At 44.1% G+C, this 16,433-nt stretch overlaps 1 long non-coding RNA gene across 1 annotated transcript; it reads left to right on the top strand.

Moving 5' to 3' along the window:
- The first annotated feature begins 5,743 nt into the window (after positions 1-5,743).
- LOC309358259 lies at positions 5,744-16,120 on the top strand. The gene is made up of 3 exons (XR_014163364.1): positions 5,744-5,929; positions 6,309-6,449; positions 16,021-16,120. It is a non-coding gene; the product is annotated as an uncharacterized lncRNA (long non-coding RNA).
- The last annotated feature ends 313 nt before the right edge of the window (positions 16,121-16,433 follow it).

The following is a 16,433-nucleotide window of genomic DNA, read 5'->3' as shown; positions in this document are numbered from 1 at the left end:
TCTTCAGCGATAATGGACAGCAACGAGGTGGAATCGTTAAGAAAGCTGCGGACCTAAGGGCAGTCAAGAATGGTGGGAGTTCATTTATCCACCATTTCACCCAGCCCTGACTGCAAAAAAAATAAAAATAATGAAAATATAATAGGAGGCAACAGGCTCAGCTGCTGTAGGAACTATTGCAGGCTTGCCAAAATGCCTAAACCTTGCCAAGGGGGAGAACGAGGGGAGTTGAAAGAGGCCATTCCAACACCCACATGTAGCTGAACAGTTTGAGAAGCCCCAGAGAACAAGTGCAGACCTCAGCAGCTTTTCCCTGCTGGCTGGGCTTTTTTTATTTTAATGGGCTCCCTGAATGATGGCAAACTCCATTCTCACCTGCTCCCCAGCTGTCTTTCTCTACAAAGTCTTATTCCACCCCGCTCAACTGTAAATTCTCACAGGCTTCTTAAAAATCATCCACCCAAATGCGAGACATCTGTAAGACGGATTTGCAGATTAGTGTTAAGTGGAACTATTTATATTGTTATCTTTGGGATGGTTCGTTTCTCCTCCCTCTTTCTCTCTTTCTTTCTCCCTTTCTTTTTAAATTGGCCTGTTTATTTTATTTTCACTAATGAGGCAACAGTTAGTTTTAGTAATATCCTACATGTGTAATATTAGCTCATTGACTCCTTTCCCCAAACAGAGCTACTACAAGCATGTGGGGCTTAGTTTTAAGACTACCAGCAAAATCCTAGATTGCTGTAGGACACGCATTATAGATTCTGAAGCAATGCATTCAGAAGGTCTTGAATCAGTCACAAAATGGAAGGCAGTGGAGAGAAGCACCTTCAGGAACAAGAAACCCCAGGTTCTACAACTGGTATGCATTATTTCAATGAACCTATTGATACTGGAGCTTTAAAATGCATTCCTTCACCCCAAGGATTACTGGGAACTGTGCTTTTATGAGGCGGACCAGGGCTCACTGCACCAAACTATAACAGTTATTCCCTCTGTTTCCAATATCCTGGTGTGAGTGCCATCACTTAGGTAGCTACCAATGGCATCATCTGCACACAAGGGGGAGCTATCAGTGGGGTTTGGGGGATCCCAAGGCAGCTATTTCTGGCCTGTTTTCTGCTTTCTGCAATCAGCACCATTTCTGTTCCACTGCACTTTGGTTTCCGCCTATGTTATTGATCTCACTATCAACTATGGCCAAAACAAACATAATTACATAATAAACCTCAATACATTTCAGTAAAAGGGAAACATCAAAAATATGTATTTTTGGAATATAAATACATACAAAAACCAGAAACCTACACAGAATCGGATTGCAGAATTATATAAAAAAAATGACTGGAAATGTCGCCCCTATTCACATGCATGATTTCATCCCTGACCTTGGATGAACATTCAAATTGTGACAATTTCTACTCTGATTTCCAACAGAATTTTCTAACATCCCTGGGAAGAGGATGGAAAACTGAGCACGAGGTGTAACTTATCTTATTAGAACAGCTCTTGGCACTGCAATATTTTGTTGCAGGTCTGGCTTGCTCCTCTGATACTTTGAGGGTAAGCCATGACATAGGAAACTGTAGTGTGAGTGCAAGACATTTTGCTGATTGACACACAGTCCAAATACCACCCTTTTAAGGTTTGCTAACCCACTGAGATACCAGTTCTAGCTTTCATCCATTGCATCTGGGTGCCACTTAAGTAAGTTGCTTCACCTTGCTGCATTGCATGACTGGCCCTGGAAAGCTTATACCAGGTTGGACTAGTTGTCAATCTAGCCTAATCAGTATTGTCTTTTCTGACTGGCAGCAGCCTTCAAGGTTTCAGGGAGAGTTCTCTCCCATTGTTCCATCTTCAGTCTCCCACAAACCGGCATGCACCCTTTTATTAGGAGATGAACCTAGGTCCCAAGATTCATCTTCCTGTACCTGTGCATTCTTTAAATAAATAAAAAATCAGATCTGTTTCTGAGTCGTTCTGTGCACTCTCCTTTTTTATCTGTAATTTGGCTTCTGAGCCACTCTGTAGAACATAAAGCTCCCTGTTTCCCCATTCTCTATGTCACATTTTCCCCTTTTGGCCAAAGTGGATGAAATTTACAGGCACAGAGTAGATTACAACCAGGCTTTTGTTGGCATATTAAAAGGGATTCACTGCTGCTTCTGGGCACCTTCTTCATGCCTTTACATCTCATGGCACTGCTATTACTACTACTATTATTACTACTACCACCACCACCACTGCTCCAGAGCCCAAGGCCACCTGGCTACCTTCTGAGCACCTTCTTTCTCCCTGCACTGTTGTGACAATCTCGCTGCAGCTTGCTTGGGCTACCCACCCAAGCACCACCTATTGGTAATCAAGAGAACTCCAGTATGATGACACATTTATATTTTTATTCTATAGTAAGAAATATATAATCTCTCTCTCCCCCCCTCTTTCTCTCACATACAATACCCATCATCAGCTACCTGATTCTTTTTAACTGGTTTGAACCAGGGGTGTCAGGCATGTAAAACTTGTGCTTTGTGCATAGAGTTCCCAGTTTGCATGCTGTGTATGATTTTAGCAGTGTAAGAGAAGTAGGAGCTGACTAGGCAAAGCATGCTTCAGGGACTTGGAGACAAAGGGATCTGGGTGGAATGGGATAGAAGCAGCTCTGGTTGTCTCTTATTTCTCAGCAAGTGACCTGACAACTCAAAAGAGGGACAGAAAGAACAGGGGAAAAAACAGCTACATGTAACAAAACCATCCTCATTCCCTGGCTATGCAATGCCTCACATTTCTAGCCTCTTAGCAGAGATTGCTTGCTTTATTGCAAGTCTAGAAACACACTGAATTTCCACATGACCTGTTTATTGAGCATTCATCCTGAATGGTTTGCAGGGAAATTCGAAGATGTTGGCTATTTAATGAGCACTCACTCCTGTTTGTTTTCAGGTAAGCTTGAAGTTGTGACATCAAAACAAGCATTATCCCACAATTTCCACTGCATTGTCCTGCAACTTTCCTTATCACAAACCAACATGAGCTTGTTGCACTAGAGCTCCAAATTGACTTCATTATGCAACCTTGATTTGTAAGTATGTGATCAAAATAGTGACAGTATGGAAGTTCCCCAAAGGGCTGGAAAATATAATAATAATAATAATAATAATAATAATAATAATAATAATGATGATGATGATGTCACTGGCAAAGCAACCAGATCCCATATGTCTATACCTGATTCTTGGCAAGATCACTGCTATGCAGATTTACATCCCTTCAGCACAATATGTTTTGATAGGGCTTCAGTGTCAGTGTAAATGCAATAAGGAAGGAGACCTTGTGGATTTACCCCAGTAGGTTGTTCCACATTTTAGGGGCCAAGGCAAAAAGGCTCTGCCTGTCATGCTTGCCCACCAGGCCCCCTAAGTCAAAAGATCCACAGGACAGAGCACAAAACCTTCAGCCTTGAGGCTGAGAAAGGTTTGTATGGGGAAAGGTATTTCTTAAAACCCATATACCGCAGGATAAGAGTTAGCATGTGTGCAAGCTCTGAGTCATTACAATTCCTAGAAAAATGGAGTTTGACATTCCCAGGGAGGGCTTGGTTGCGGCTGATAAAAGGAGAACATCAATGTCCAATACCTTTCTGCAGCTTCTTCTTTTGGTTGAAAGATGAAAGTGAGGGGGGAATCTGAAGGAAGAGATGTATGGAACAGAATGGAGATAGATCCTCTAATTGTTGGCAGGTGCTCTTCAACGTGGCTGGGAAAATTCCCCTAATGATTTCAGGCCAAGCTGCTCGTAATCTTAGGGGAAGGGCATCTAGGAGTCCTTTGGACTTCACAAGGTCAGAGGGTCATTTGCAAAGCAGCCATACTGGCTGCCAAAGGGTAGGGAAAGTCTCTCATTAGTTTGAAATCCCGGTTTGCTCCCCCCCCCTCCCCGCCCCAGCAAATAATTTAGTCTAAAAATGTTCATGGCTTTTGTCTGTAGCCTAATTGCTCCCTTGCCTGAGCTTTATCTTGTGTAGCCTGGAAAGGGGGGGGGGTGGAAAGAGAACAGCGCAACTTACAGTGACAGCTGCTCTTTTAAAAAAAATGATGCTATCATGATTCTCAGATGAAGGTGTTTAATCTTCATCAGGCCATCAATTTATTGCATTATTTAAATGGCCTTTCCCCCCAATTTGGAAAGTGTGGAACCTGTGGTGTGGATCAGACCAGTTCATGCTGAAATCTGCAGACCTCCAATTTCTCAAGCATTGCTCTAGATGAGATGGCCTGATCCTGCAGACTTCTTATGTAAGGAGCCCCAGCAGCACCAGCTGTGTGAGCACAGCAGCTCTGCATTCAGCTTCCAGAGCTCTTTGGGGATGCTCCTGGGTCCAGTCTGGAAGTTTCAGCTAGAGCAGAATGTTGTGGCTAGACTGGTGATGGGAACAGAGGACCTCCAACACATGACAGTGGCATTAAAAGGTCAGGATGGGCTTCCCACCTCCTACCAAGCAAGGTTCAAGGTTCTTAAGAACCTTAAGATACCTTAAGAACCACTTTGTCCAGCATGTCCCAAGCCAAACACTGAGATCATCTAGGGGAGCACTATTGGTGGTGCTTTTCCAGGGGGAAGTGTGGATAAGCCCCAAATTGCTTTCAGGAATACATATACTAGACGAAACCATGTACAGTACAAACATGCATAGGGCAGATGCATGTAAAAAACTGAATTTTCGCTGAAAAGGAGATTTTTTAAAAAAAACACAAATTGATGCAGAAATGGGCGAGCTGGATTCAAGGTTGTAAAAAACAGCAGATGACGAGGAACCAGAATGGAGAGATTCCTCCATCCCTGGTATTAAGCTACTCTGTTCTCTTAACAAATGCACCGATCAGATTCTCTAAGCTGAGTCGTGCATGCTGCGCACATAGGTATGTATGCATGTGTTATCTAGATTCCTCTGTCTAACTTTGCTCAAGCCTCCTGGTCAGGGCCAGCAAGTGAGAAAGCCAGTGCTTCCAGTGTCCAGGGTACCTGATGCTTTTGCTCTCCCATTGGCCACCCTGACAGAGAATAGCTGCAAGTTAATTCCCAGCAATAATGAAGTCGGGAGCAGCGAAGTGTGCGTGCGTTTGGTGGAAGGAAGGGGAGGGGAGAGAAACAGCTGAGGTTAGCCCTGTCTGGGAGTAAACTTGACCTGTCCTCTCTTAAAAGGGCCATTAGTTTTTGCCACTGCCAAGCGGGAGAGCACAAGGGATGGGCCTGCTTCGAGCTGAACTCCCACTTTGGCGGACTCGGCGGGGTTAGGATACAGAAAAGACAAGCACTCCATAGACTGCCAGGCCCTGAAAGCGACTATTGTTAAGGGCTTTGGCATGAGGGAGCCCAGAGCAAAAGAGACTTGTTAGAGAGGCCCAGGCTGAATACAAGACGCTCTCAGAAAGCCACTGAACCATGCTAAATTACTTAAACCAACACTATTGACATTGCACCCAGCTCTACTTGAAGGGGGCAGTTTCTCCTTCTGTTCATCAAAAATTCATAGTAAAACCCTCCGGCGCTTCTTTCTCTGCTCTTGTTATTCACTGAGGAGGGCTCTCCCCCCCCCCTTACAAACACACACACACAGACCGTTCCTTTCCAGTCCCCTGGCTCTGAAAGGAAGACGGGGAAGCCTGCTATGGGAGATCAAGAGGGTTTTTGATGCAAAAACAACAACCCAACCCTTTCAGAGTTTATTAAATCAGAGTACAAGGCCAAGCAAACCTGGCTTGTTGCAGCCAACTGGATGTCAGAACAGTCGTGCTTCCGCCACCAGGGTCTGTTGCAAACAAGTTCTTCTGTCGTGTTCTGTGTACAGCCTCCCAGATTCCCCCATCCGTCAAGGCTGACAATTTCGAATTTCCAGAGGGGTAGTAGTCGTGTTTATGGGACACAGGTGGCGCTGTGGGTTAAAGCCTCAGCGCCTAGGACTTGCTGATCGAAAGGTCGGCGGTTCGAATCCCTGCTGCGGGGTGCGCTCCCGCTGCTCGGTCCCAGCGCCTGCCAACCTAGCAGTTCGAAAGCACCTCCGGGTGCAAGTAGATAAATAGGGACCGCTTACCAGCGGGAAGGTAAACGGCGTTTCCGTGTGCAGCTCTGGCTCGCCAGAGCAGCGATGTCACACTGGCCATGTGACCCGGAAGTGTCTCCGGACAGCGCTGGCCCCTGGCCTCTTAAGTGAGATGGGCGCACAACCCCAGAGTCTGTCAAGACTGGCCCGTACGGGCAGGGGTACCTTTACCTTTACCTTTAGTAGTCGTGTTATTCTACCGCAGCAGCAGTAACAACAAAGAGTCTTGTGGCACCTCAAAGACTTGCACGTGTATCACGGCATGTGCTTGAGGGTCTGCTTCAGCCAGGCGTTTACCCAAACTGGGGTGCTTACTTCATTCAACTGAGGAGGCGGACTCTAGCCCGTGAAAGTTTTATGGCACAACAAGAAATTTGTTAACAATTTAGAAAGCGGTGCCTCAGGTTGAAACGCTGAAATTGTTCCAAGGTCCCTTCACCAGAGCAAGTCTTGGAAGGCAAACTGAGCCACGGTCTTCAAGCTGATATTGGAAGGAGGTGTGCCATTTGTTTATTTTTGTTGCTATTATTTGTATTACTTACGTGATCTTCACAAAAAAGGTCCAGGGCAAGTTACAGCATAAAAAAACAACATAATAGAAACAGTAAAAAGAAAACTAAGTCAAACCATCAACCCCAAATCAATGACTCATGAGGGACATTACAGGGAGGGTACCAAAATCTATTCTTCTGTTTTCAATGATAGATGAACATGGGAAATCCTGAGTCTTACTCCCTGAAATGACCCTACCCGTTTTCTATTGCTGCCCCTTATGCCCAGACCTGTCTCCCAGATCTCTTGATATGTCCACCCTATTTCCTTTTAAGCTCCTCCTAAAGCTCATCTTTTCCAGGAAGGCTTTGGGCCATTCCCCTTGGTCCCTGTACCTTGCTGTAACTAAGCCAAAGTATGGGTAATTGAAATAACCACATCTCCTGCCTACCCATGTCTCCATTTCGCCTCTCACAGGGGTGGTCAATGTTGGGCTCTCCAGATGTTGTTCGATTACAACACCCATCAGCCCCAGCCAGCATGGCCAGAGGTGATGGGTGTTGTAGTCCGACAACATCTGGAGGACGCCTCCTCTATGGTTTCCCTGTGTTTGTTTTCAGATTGTAAGCCTCTTTGGAGGAGAGTATGTCATACCTGCTCTTTGTTAAGTGTCATGTGGATGTCAGAACAATAGATCATGATTCATTTAGGATAGACCAATAGGCACGATAACCTAAAATGAGTTGCTTCACCAGCCACATTTGGATGTCAGCCTGTCAAGTCATACTCCCCCTGCCTCTCACAATCTACTGCCCTTATGGACTACAGCTCCCAGTATCCCTGAGATTGGCAATGCTGGTTGGGACTATGGGAACTGGAGTCCCAAAACATCAGGAGGGCACCTTGTTGAGGAAGGCTGCCCTAAATTGTAACAAAAACAAGACCTGAAGACAGGGGAACTTAGAACTGCTTTATAAGCTTTTTCGGCATATAAACAGCATATAAATTAAATTATTCTGTTATTACAGTATTGCATCCGTAATTGATCGGCCCCTCCAATCCTCTTGCTGAGTCTAATCTGTTGACTTGGGGGTTTCTGCAAAATCATTTCCCAAATCTCGCCTCTGACACTGGATTGCCCTAATCCGGCTGCTCTGCCCTCCTGGATTCAATCAAAGGAGGCGAATGGCATAGCAAAAGCTGAGCATTTCTGTATATGAAGTGTGAAGAGGATCTCCCATGGTTCAGTGACTCTCTGCTAACTCAGTGGGAAGGAAATGATAAACATACTAAAGAGCTGCTGATTTGGTGCTGTGTAAACTCAGCCTGACACCGTTTACTTTGCTGTCAGAAGCCCCTTCGCTTGGCGCAGAACAGAGCACTTTTCACGGGCAGGCAGCCCCCACAAGCAAGCACAGGAGTTTCCCATGTCCACGGTGGTTAAGAAGAGCCCTGCTGGATCAGGCCAAAGGCACGTCTAGTCCAGAACCCTGTTCTCACCATGGCCAACCAGATACCTCTGAGAAGCCTGCAAACAGGACCAGAGTCAACATACCCTCCCCACTTGTGATTCCTAGCAACTGTTATTTGGACAAATGCTGCTTCTGGCAGTGAACACTGCAGATCTTGGGAGGCAGAAGCAAGGAGAAAGCTATTTTTCCACTGCCAAGGCATCTTTCCCTGATTTTGAGCATGTTTTTCTGGCCTTTCCTTCTTGGAAAAAGTCACCAAGAGGTAAACATCAAGGGTGATATTTAACTAAATAGTTGTGCTAGTGCAAGGATTAACACAATGGGATTTCCCCCTTTGCCCCCCATGCATTCCCCATGCACTACCCAAATCTGTTCAGGATGGTTTGGGGAACTCAGATTTAGGGGGTGCATGGTGGGGGAGGAGAGGAGGAGACTGTTCCATTACGCAAGAAGAATTCCTTGTGCTGATGAGATGATCTGCCTAACCAGGACTTCTTCTTTTTTCAGCCAGAGCTCACAGGATCTCAGCTCCGGTACCTCTCAGGTGGGTGCCATTGCCATTCTAATAGAACAAGGGAGAAATTCGTGGTGAGCTCTGACACCTCTTTTTCTAGAAAAATTGCACCATGCCTAACCCTTAGCTGAACACAATCCCAAATAAACCAAGAGTCAAAACCCACCATAATAAATCTGTTTTTAAAGCATACAAAAATGAGGGGAATGATTCTGCACTGGAGACCAGTAAGGAGAGCCCTGAGATATCCATGAAAACAGTTGCATCAAATGGCACCAGTCTCTGCTCTGCCCTTTGGCTCCTGGTCTCGCCCTAGATTCTGCCCTCAGTCTGAAGAGGACTGGCAAACCTGCTACCCATGTTCTATTTGGGATAGCAGCTTGGTGGGGCACATGTAGTGATCCTCAGCACAGAATCCTACTGGTAGCTTATAGCTGAGCAGCATCTGCTGCAGACGATCTTCAAGGTTCTGGTTAGCATCAAAGTCTGTTTGAGAAATTTGCAGTGATATAGGGTCTCCATGAAAACAGTAACCATGAAAGCACCTTCCTTCGTCAGCCAGTCAGCATTCCTGTCCAGCAGAGAGAAGGTTATATTGGAAATAAAAAGGAATATATTGCTAGCTGTCTATCAACAGCAGTGTCTGGAATGCAAGCAGAAGACTCTTAACAGGCTCAAAACCCTTCCTCTCTTTAACTCTGTAAAAGAAATAACAGATATCAAATCAATTTGCATATGCTTTTTTACTATTGCTTCTATTTGTTAAGGAGTGGGAAAAGTAGCAAGCTCCATCTCCTCTTTCAACCCACCCACTACCTCCATTAAATGTCCTACACTCGTCCCTGATGGGTTTGAGGAGTCCATCATTTCAGGCTGTCAAATGAATTCACAGAACTCTGTGAACATTTTCAGCGATGGCCCCAAACACTTTCCATTTCCAGCTACTTTTCAGCACTTTGTGAAAACAGATGTGCATCTTCATTCATGTTGCTCTCAGTAACAGCATTGTGTTGGTCAAATCCTCTTATATGGCTATCATTGTGACATCATCCTACTCAACTGTATGAAGAACAAGTGGTTCAGCTGGACCATTCCATGCAACCACCAATAATCCGTATTCAAGAGCAGTAGGTTGACTAAGACCCACTTCCTTCATTTTACAATACAGTGACAGATCCAGGTTTTTGATGCCCCCTGGACAAAGCATCTCCCATGGGTTTCAAGAAGAACTAGGTTACTATTTTTGTCAGGGTGCCTCTTGCTCAAGGTGCTTCCTGTTCACCTTCCTGTATTGCTGCTACTGTTGCTAAGAAAAGATTGCTTGAGGAATATCTTCCAGTGGTTGACCTTGTAGCAACCACAACAAAGCAAGTGATGGTTTTCCCCCACATTGACTTATCTGCTCATATTATGAGAAGTTCATCTATCTCAAAACTTAGTACCAGGATAGCCAACAAGTCGCCCTCCAGATGTTGCTGTAGTACAAATCTCACTGTGTCTGGGGATGATGGGACTTGGAGGGCACCCCACTGGCCACCCCAACTTTAGAGAAATCCTTGGTACAACATATAACACTCTTAAAAGTGAAATCTACATCTCAAGCCATCAGTAGTCCACCAATATCACTTCAGAGGCATCTGTGCAAGGTGGGCTATAATTATGAACCAGAATGGGTTTACTTTTCAGATTTCAGAAGCTCAGGAGAGATTTGTTACTAGAGTCTGGGATTGAAGTAGGATTTTCACTAATGGAGTGTAGAATTCACTCCCCCTCCCCCTTCGCTCATGGTTAAAATCCTTCTGGCTTAGTTCTGCTCCTTCTACCACCATCCACGTTCCTATGAGCCAAAAATGCATGAACTTTATGCTAATAGCTCAACTCTGGCTCCAATTTGAGACAAAGTTCTTGCAAGTCTGAGATGAAACACATGCCTTTCTGTCAGGCCGGTAATAAGAGGCAGAGAGGTCGGAGATGTCCCAGGGCAATCGGAAACTATTTGGAGTGAGAGGAAGGAAACAAGGCTGTGATGTCCAATTCTAGATGATAGGACAGATCCATACTTCCAACTATCCCAGTTGTCATTTCAAGCTAATATGGAACCAACATGTTATCTTGATGAGGCCTAGTCAGGTTTGGTTTGGTTTTGAACTCAAATTAGAGAAAGCAAGAACTTTTATTGTAAAATTATTGTTGTGTTAGTAAGAGAATCCCATTCCAGCGCTCTCTCCAGAAAACTTGTCCTCTGAAGCCTCCTTTCATGAGCCCATACAAAAGTCCGAATAATCTGGGGCTGAACAGTCTAACTTTAGGGTGATTCGGTTGTTTATTCTCCATTCTGTTTGCCAAGCAATGAGGAGAATTTCACCTCACACCTACTCATTCGTGTAGAAGGTCTGGTAAAACAGACATTCATATAAGCTCAAAGATTCTACAGAATCAAAAGGAAACTTTGATTTGTCACGTGGTAAAGAACAGACAATATTTTTTTAAGATGCACCAAGATCCACCCAGCCAGTTGCTTTGACTCTTTCAAAACATGGTTGTGTTTAGCTCTGTGATGGGGAAACTACAGTCCTCCAAATATGATTGGCCTTCAACTCCCATCATCTCTTACTATTGGCAATGCTGGTTAGGACTGATGAGGGGGTGGAGTCTGATAACTGGAGTGCCGCAGGTTCCCAGTCCCTGGTTTAAAAGATGACTGTTCTTCCAGAAAGCAATGAAACGTTCTGGGCTCATGAAAGCCTCATTAGAGCAGCACTCATTTTCAAGGCTCCTTGTTGGCCAGGGACAAACACACGTGTGTTTCCTCAAATGAAAGCAGCTTCTTTCATGATTATTTTTAAAGGAAGATATTGCTTCCTCCCAAAGGCAGAACCTGTTACTTGGCAAGAGTTCATACAGTCTGGATCTTTTGGAGGAAGAGACATCAGTTCCTGTAATACAAAAGGATTTTCCTCTCAACTTGTAATTGTCTTCTTGGAGAGGTCCTCTCCTCTTCTAAGTCGTCATTGGGAAGAGAGCCATACACAGAATAGTGCCAGAGCATGTTCTCTGAAGATTTGAGCCCCATTCAAAAGTGTTAGATGTGGACTTGAGATGATGCATGGAGGACAGATGAGGATTGTGTGTGTAGGTGCAAATGGGTCTGAACTTCATTGTCTAAAACTACTGGTAGAGGACAAGGATCTAGAGATCACGCTAAGGGTGGCCAAATTCTGTGCGACTGCCATAAAACTTAGGGAACAAGCTGTACTACCAAAATGATTAAGGTTTTAAATGACAATTTTAGGTTATATTTTCGTGATCAAGATTTAATATGTATTTTTAACTGCCGCTATATCTGAATTGTCTCTGTTATATCCAAGTGCAATTCAATGTATTCCTGTTGTGTTTTATGATTTCCTGATATTGTAAGTGAGCTGGAACTGATCTGTGACCGTAATAATAAAATTCTAAATAATTCCAGGAAGGCAATACCAATGGAGTACTTAAAGCATGCAGGTTGGATGTGCATTAGATACATGCCTATGTTTCAAAACCTCCCCACAGAAGCTGTATTCCTAAGGAAAGACCCAGTGGCCTGGCAATCACTAGCGCTAGTGCACTGATATACAGTGGTACCTTGGGTTACATACTCTTCAGGTTACAGACTCTGCTAACCCAGAAATATTACCTCAGGTTAAGAACTTTGCTTCAGGATGAGAACAGAAATCAGCACGGCAGCAGCAGGAGGCCCCATTAGCTAAAGTGGTGCTTCAGGTTAAGAACAGTTTCAGGTTAAGAACGGACCTCCGGAACGAATTAAGTACTTAACCCGAGGTACCACTGTACATGAAATATCAGTACCAACACCGACATGGATAGTAACACACATGGCTTCATTTTGCTGCATTTCCCACATAGGCATACCTGACTTCCTGTCCTAAGAATTCTGGGTAATATAAGGTGACATGTATTTCCTGCAGTAAGAAATATGAAACTGTCACAGTTGCCACTAGAGGGCAAACCAACGACCTGTGCGCCTGTGCGCCTGAACATGACTTGTTCCATTTGTTAATTAATGGCGTGAAGCTTGGGTAGATATCTCACTGGCTCAGATACAAACCCTCTGTTATTCTTTGTGTAAATGGGTCCAGCCTGCTAAGCCCCTGTTTAGTCACAGAATGGCCGGCTCTCACAACAGTCCTCCAGATGTGTCATAATAAGCTGCCATGAATGTGCAAGGAGGCAGCTGGGACAGCGTTTAATCAAAAATAGCATGGTTTTGGAGTTCCAGCTCTTGGCCTTTGTGGTATTTTACTGCGGGCTTCTTTATTTTTTTGGAGATGTGGCGGGGGGAGGGGAATGACACATTTTATTCCAAGTGCATTGATTTAACAGGACAAAGATATCTCCTTTTAAAAAATGCACATTCTTCCCGTTTTCCCTCTAGAGTCTTATATAGGGGTGCAGCTGCTATATAGTCCCCTGAAGCGCATAAGAAGATGGAGGCCTTTTGGAAGGGAAGTGTCCAATTTCTGTGGCTCCCAGCTGGGAGCAGTGAGTCACTTCCTTGCATTAGAGGAAAAGCAAAAAATGAGAGAGAGAGAGAGAGAGAGAGAGAGAGAGAGAGAGAGAGAGAGAGCGCACAAAGCATCCCAAACTAAAAGCAGGGTTATCATTTGGTTAACAAAATGGAAGCAAGTTGACAAGGTTTGTGGTTCAGCAAATCACAAGATAACCTCCTGGCCGTATGCTCAGGTAGTTTTCTGTATTTCCATTTTGTTTGCAGATTGCAGCCTGTTTTTCCTTCCCAAGGGAAGCCCAAGGCAGCTAACAGGAAAATCAGGGTGAGTGGTGAGTATGAATGTAAAATATCAAAATGATAGCAGACCCTCCAAGTGTCCCTATTTTCTAGGGACAGTCCTAGATTTACAGGAGCTATCCGAGTTTCTGATTTGATCCCAGAATGTCACAGTTTTTCTTAGGATGTCTCTGTTTTGATTGGAGAAATGTTGGAGGGTATGGAGTTATGCTACCCTTGAGCCACGGAGATAACTATACAATCTTTATAAATAAATAAAAATTAAAAAATTGTCCAGTAGCTCCTTAGAGACCAACTAAGTTTGTTCTGGGTTTAAGCTTTCATGTGCATGCACACTTCTTCAGATACCAATATACATACAATCTTTAGAAGACATCTGAAGGCAGCCCTTTATAGGGAAGGTTTTTTTTTTAATGTTTAATGTTTTATTTTATTTTTTTATATGTTGGAAGCTGCCCAGAGTGGCTGGGGCAACTCAGTCAGATGTGTGGGGCATAAATATCATCATCATCATCTATTATGTCTCAATTTTCATCAGAGAAATGTTGGAGAAATGTTACTATTCAATGGGACAATTTATCAAAAAACAGAACCATTTTTAAAAACCAATTTTCATATCCAAACAGTACTGACAAATAATTAAGTAAAACTGTTAATCTGTTAATTCAGTGAGAGTGATTTCAATAGTTCTTCCCATTGGCTGTAAAATTCAGCGAATTAACAATAACTGTTCTATCAACATATACTATGACACAGTGATGAAACTGATACCCTCCGAGCTTGAGAACTCCAACTTAACTCCTACTTTACAGAGGACTGACCCCTATTTGAAGGGGCTGTGAAGTTGCCTATCAGCGGTAATCACTTGGACAGCAAAGGGAGCAGGAACACAGATCACATCATCACAGTCTGACCCATTTTGCCATTTCTGCATCATCCATCAGTTTAATCTTTTCTGGTAGGGACTGTACCTTCTTTCCAACTGTAGTTTCTTAAGAGTGTTGAGCAGGGGGAGGCAACCTAAGGCCCGGGGGCTGGATGCGGCCCAATTGCCTTCTCAATCCAGCCCATGGACTGTCCAGGTATCAGCATGTTTTTTACATGAGTAGAATGTGTCCTTTTATTTAAAATGCATCTCTGGGTTATTTGTGGGGCCTGCCTGGTGTTTTTACATGAGTTGAATGTGTGCTTTTATTTAAAATGCATCTCTGGGTTATTTGTGGGGCACAGGAATTTGTTCATTTTTTTTTTCAAAATATAGTTCAGCCCACCACATGGTCTGAGGAACGGTGGACCAGCCCACAGCTGAAAAATGTTGCTGACCCCTGGTGTTGAGAGTAATTAGATGACCCCTATTCCTTTCCCAGAGTGGATTTACAGTAAAATCAATCCCTCATCTCAGGGAATTCTGGGAATTGCAGCTCTGGAAGGGGAAAATGTGTTTCATAACAATTCTCTGCACCTGTGAGAAACTACAGTTCCATTACAGTTAAAAGCAGTATGATCCTGCTTTAGATGTATAGTGCAGGTGGGACCGTACTGGATCAATAGCTGATTCTTACTTCATCCCTAGTGATGGGGCACAATCTTACACTATACCTAGAATCATAGAATCATAGAGTTGGAAGAGACCACAAGGGCCATCGAGTCCAACTCCCTGCCAAGCAGGAAACACCATCAGAGCACTCCTGACATACGGTTGTCAAGCCTCTGCTTAATGACCTCCAAAGAAGGAGACTCCACCACACTCATTGGCAGCAAATTCCACTGTCGAACAGCTCTTACTGTCAGGAAGTTCTTCCTAATGCTTAGGTGGAATCTTCTTTCTTGTAGTTTGGATCCATTGCTCCATGTCCGCTTCTCTGGAGCAGCAGAAAACAACCTTTCTCCCTCCTCTATGTGACATAAAAGCCTTTTTTGTTGCTTTTAACCTCTCTAGCAAGCCTGAGTTCATTCTGTGCTTTAGCTTTTCTGACTTTGTGTCTACACGTGCTGGCTATTTGTTTGAATTCCTCTTTGGTGGTTTCCCCCCTTTTCCATTTTTTGTACACATCCTTTTTTAATCTTAACTCAGTTAAAAGTTCTTTAGATAGCCACCCTGGCTTCTTTAGGCACCTTCCATGTTTCCGTCTCATTGATATTGCCTGAAGTTGTGCTTTTACTATCTCCCTCTTAACAAACTCCCAGCCATCATGAACTCCCTTTCCTTTTAGTATTACTGTCCATGGGATCTCACCCAGCGCTTCCCTAAGTTTTATGAAGTCGGCTTTCTTAAAGTCAAGAAATTGAGTCCTAGTATGCTTGGCTGCTCCTTTCCGCTGTATAGTAAACTTCAGAAGAGCATGATCACTCGCGCCTAATGATCCTTCCACTTCTACCCCACTAACCAGGTCATCAACATTGGTTAGGACCAGATCTAAAATGGCTGTTCCTCTTGTTGCTTCTCCCACTTTCTGGACAATGAAGTTGTCTGCAAGGCCAGTGAGGAATCTGTTTGACCTTATGCTCTTGGCTGAGTTTGACATCCAACAAATATCCAGGTAATTGAAGTCCCCCATTACATTACCTCCATTACCTGAGGGTAGCAAGTAAACTTAGGAGACAGGGGGTGGTCCCCATGACTTACACACAGCTCCGTCCTGCAACACCTCACCTATGCACCCTAACACCACCCAGGCAGCTGCCTCATCCTCATTGCGGCTACCTAATGGTAGGGCCGGCCTCCTCCTGCCAAATAGAAATGAAAACATTAAGGAAATTGACAACTGTGTTGAATCTCAGAATAGTAACACTTTGGGTCGATAAGAGAGCTGTGATATTGTCACGCCTACACGTTTCATTTAAAAAGAGAAAGGGAAATCACGAATGGAGCAATTCGCTAATGGGACTCATGGGATTGTTGCAAACAGCAGCCAAGGAAGTAAACCTAAGTCTTTGGAATGAACCACTTCAGAATGCAGGTGGAGGTGGGGAAACATGACAAAATGTTTCCCCATGGAAAGGAGTCTGATACACAGAAAACTAACCTTTCTGGAAGATGATTAG

Source organism: Podarcis melisellensis (assembly GCF_964234715.1).
Source record: "Podarcis melisellensis genome assembly, chromosome: 15".
NCBI classification, from domain to species: Eukaryota; Metazoa; Chordata; class Lepidosauria; order Squamata; family Lacertidae; genus Podarcis; species Podarcis melisellensis.
Note: the sequence above shows the minus strand (reverse complement) of the source record. Positions and strands in the feature narration are given on the sequence as shown.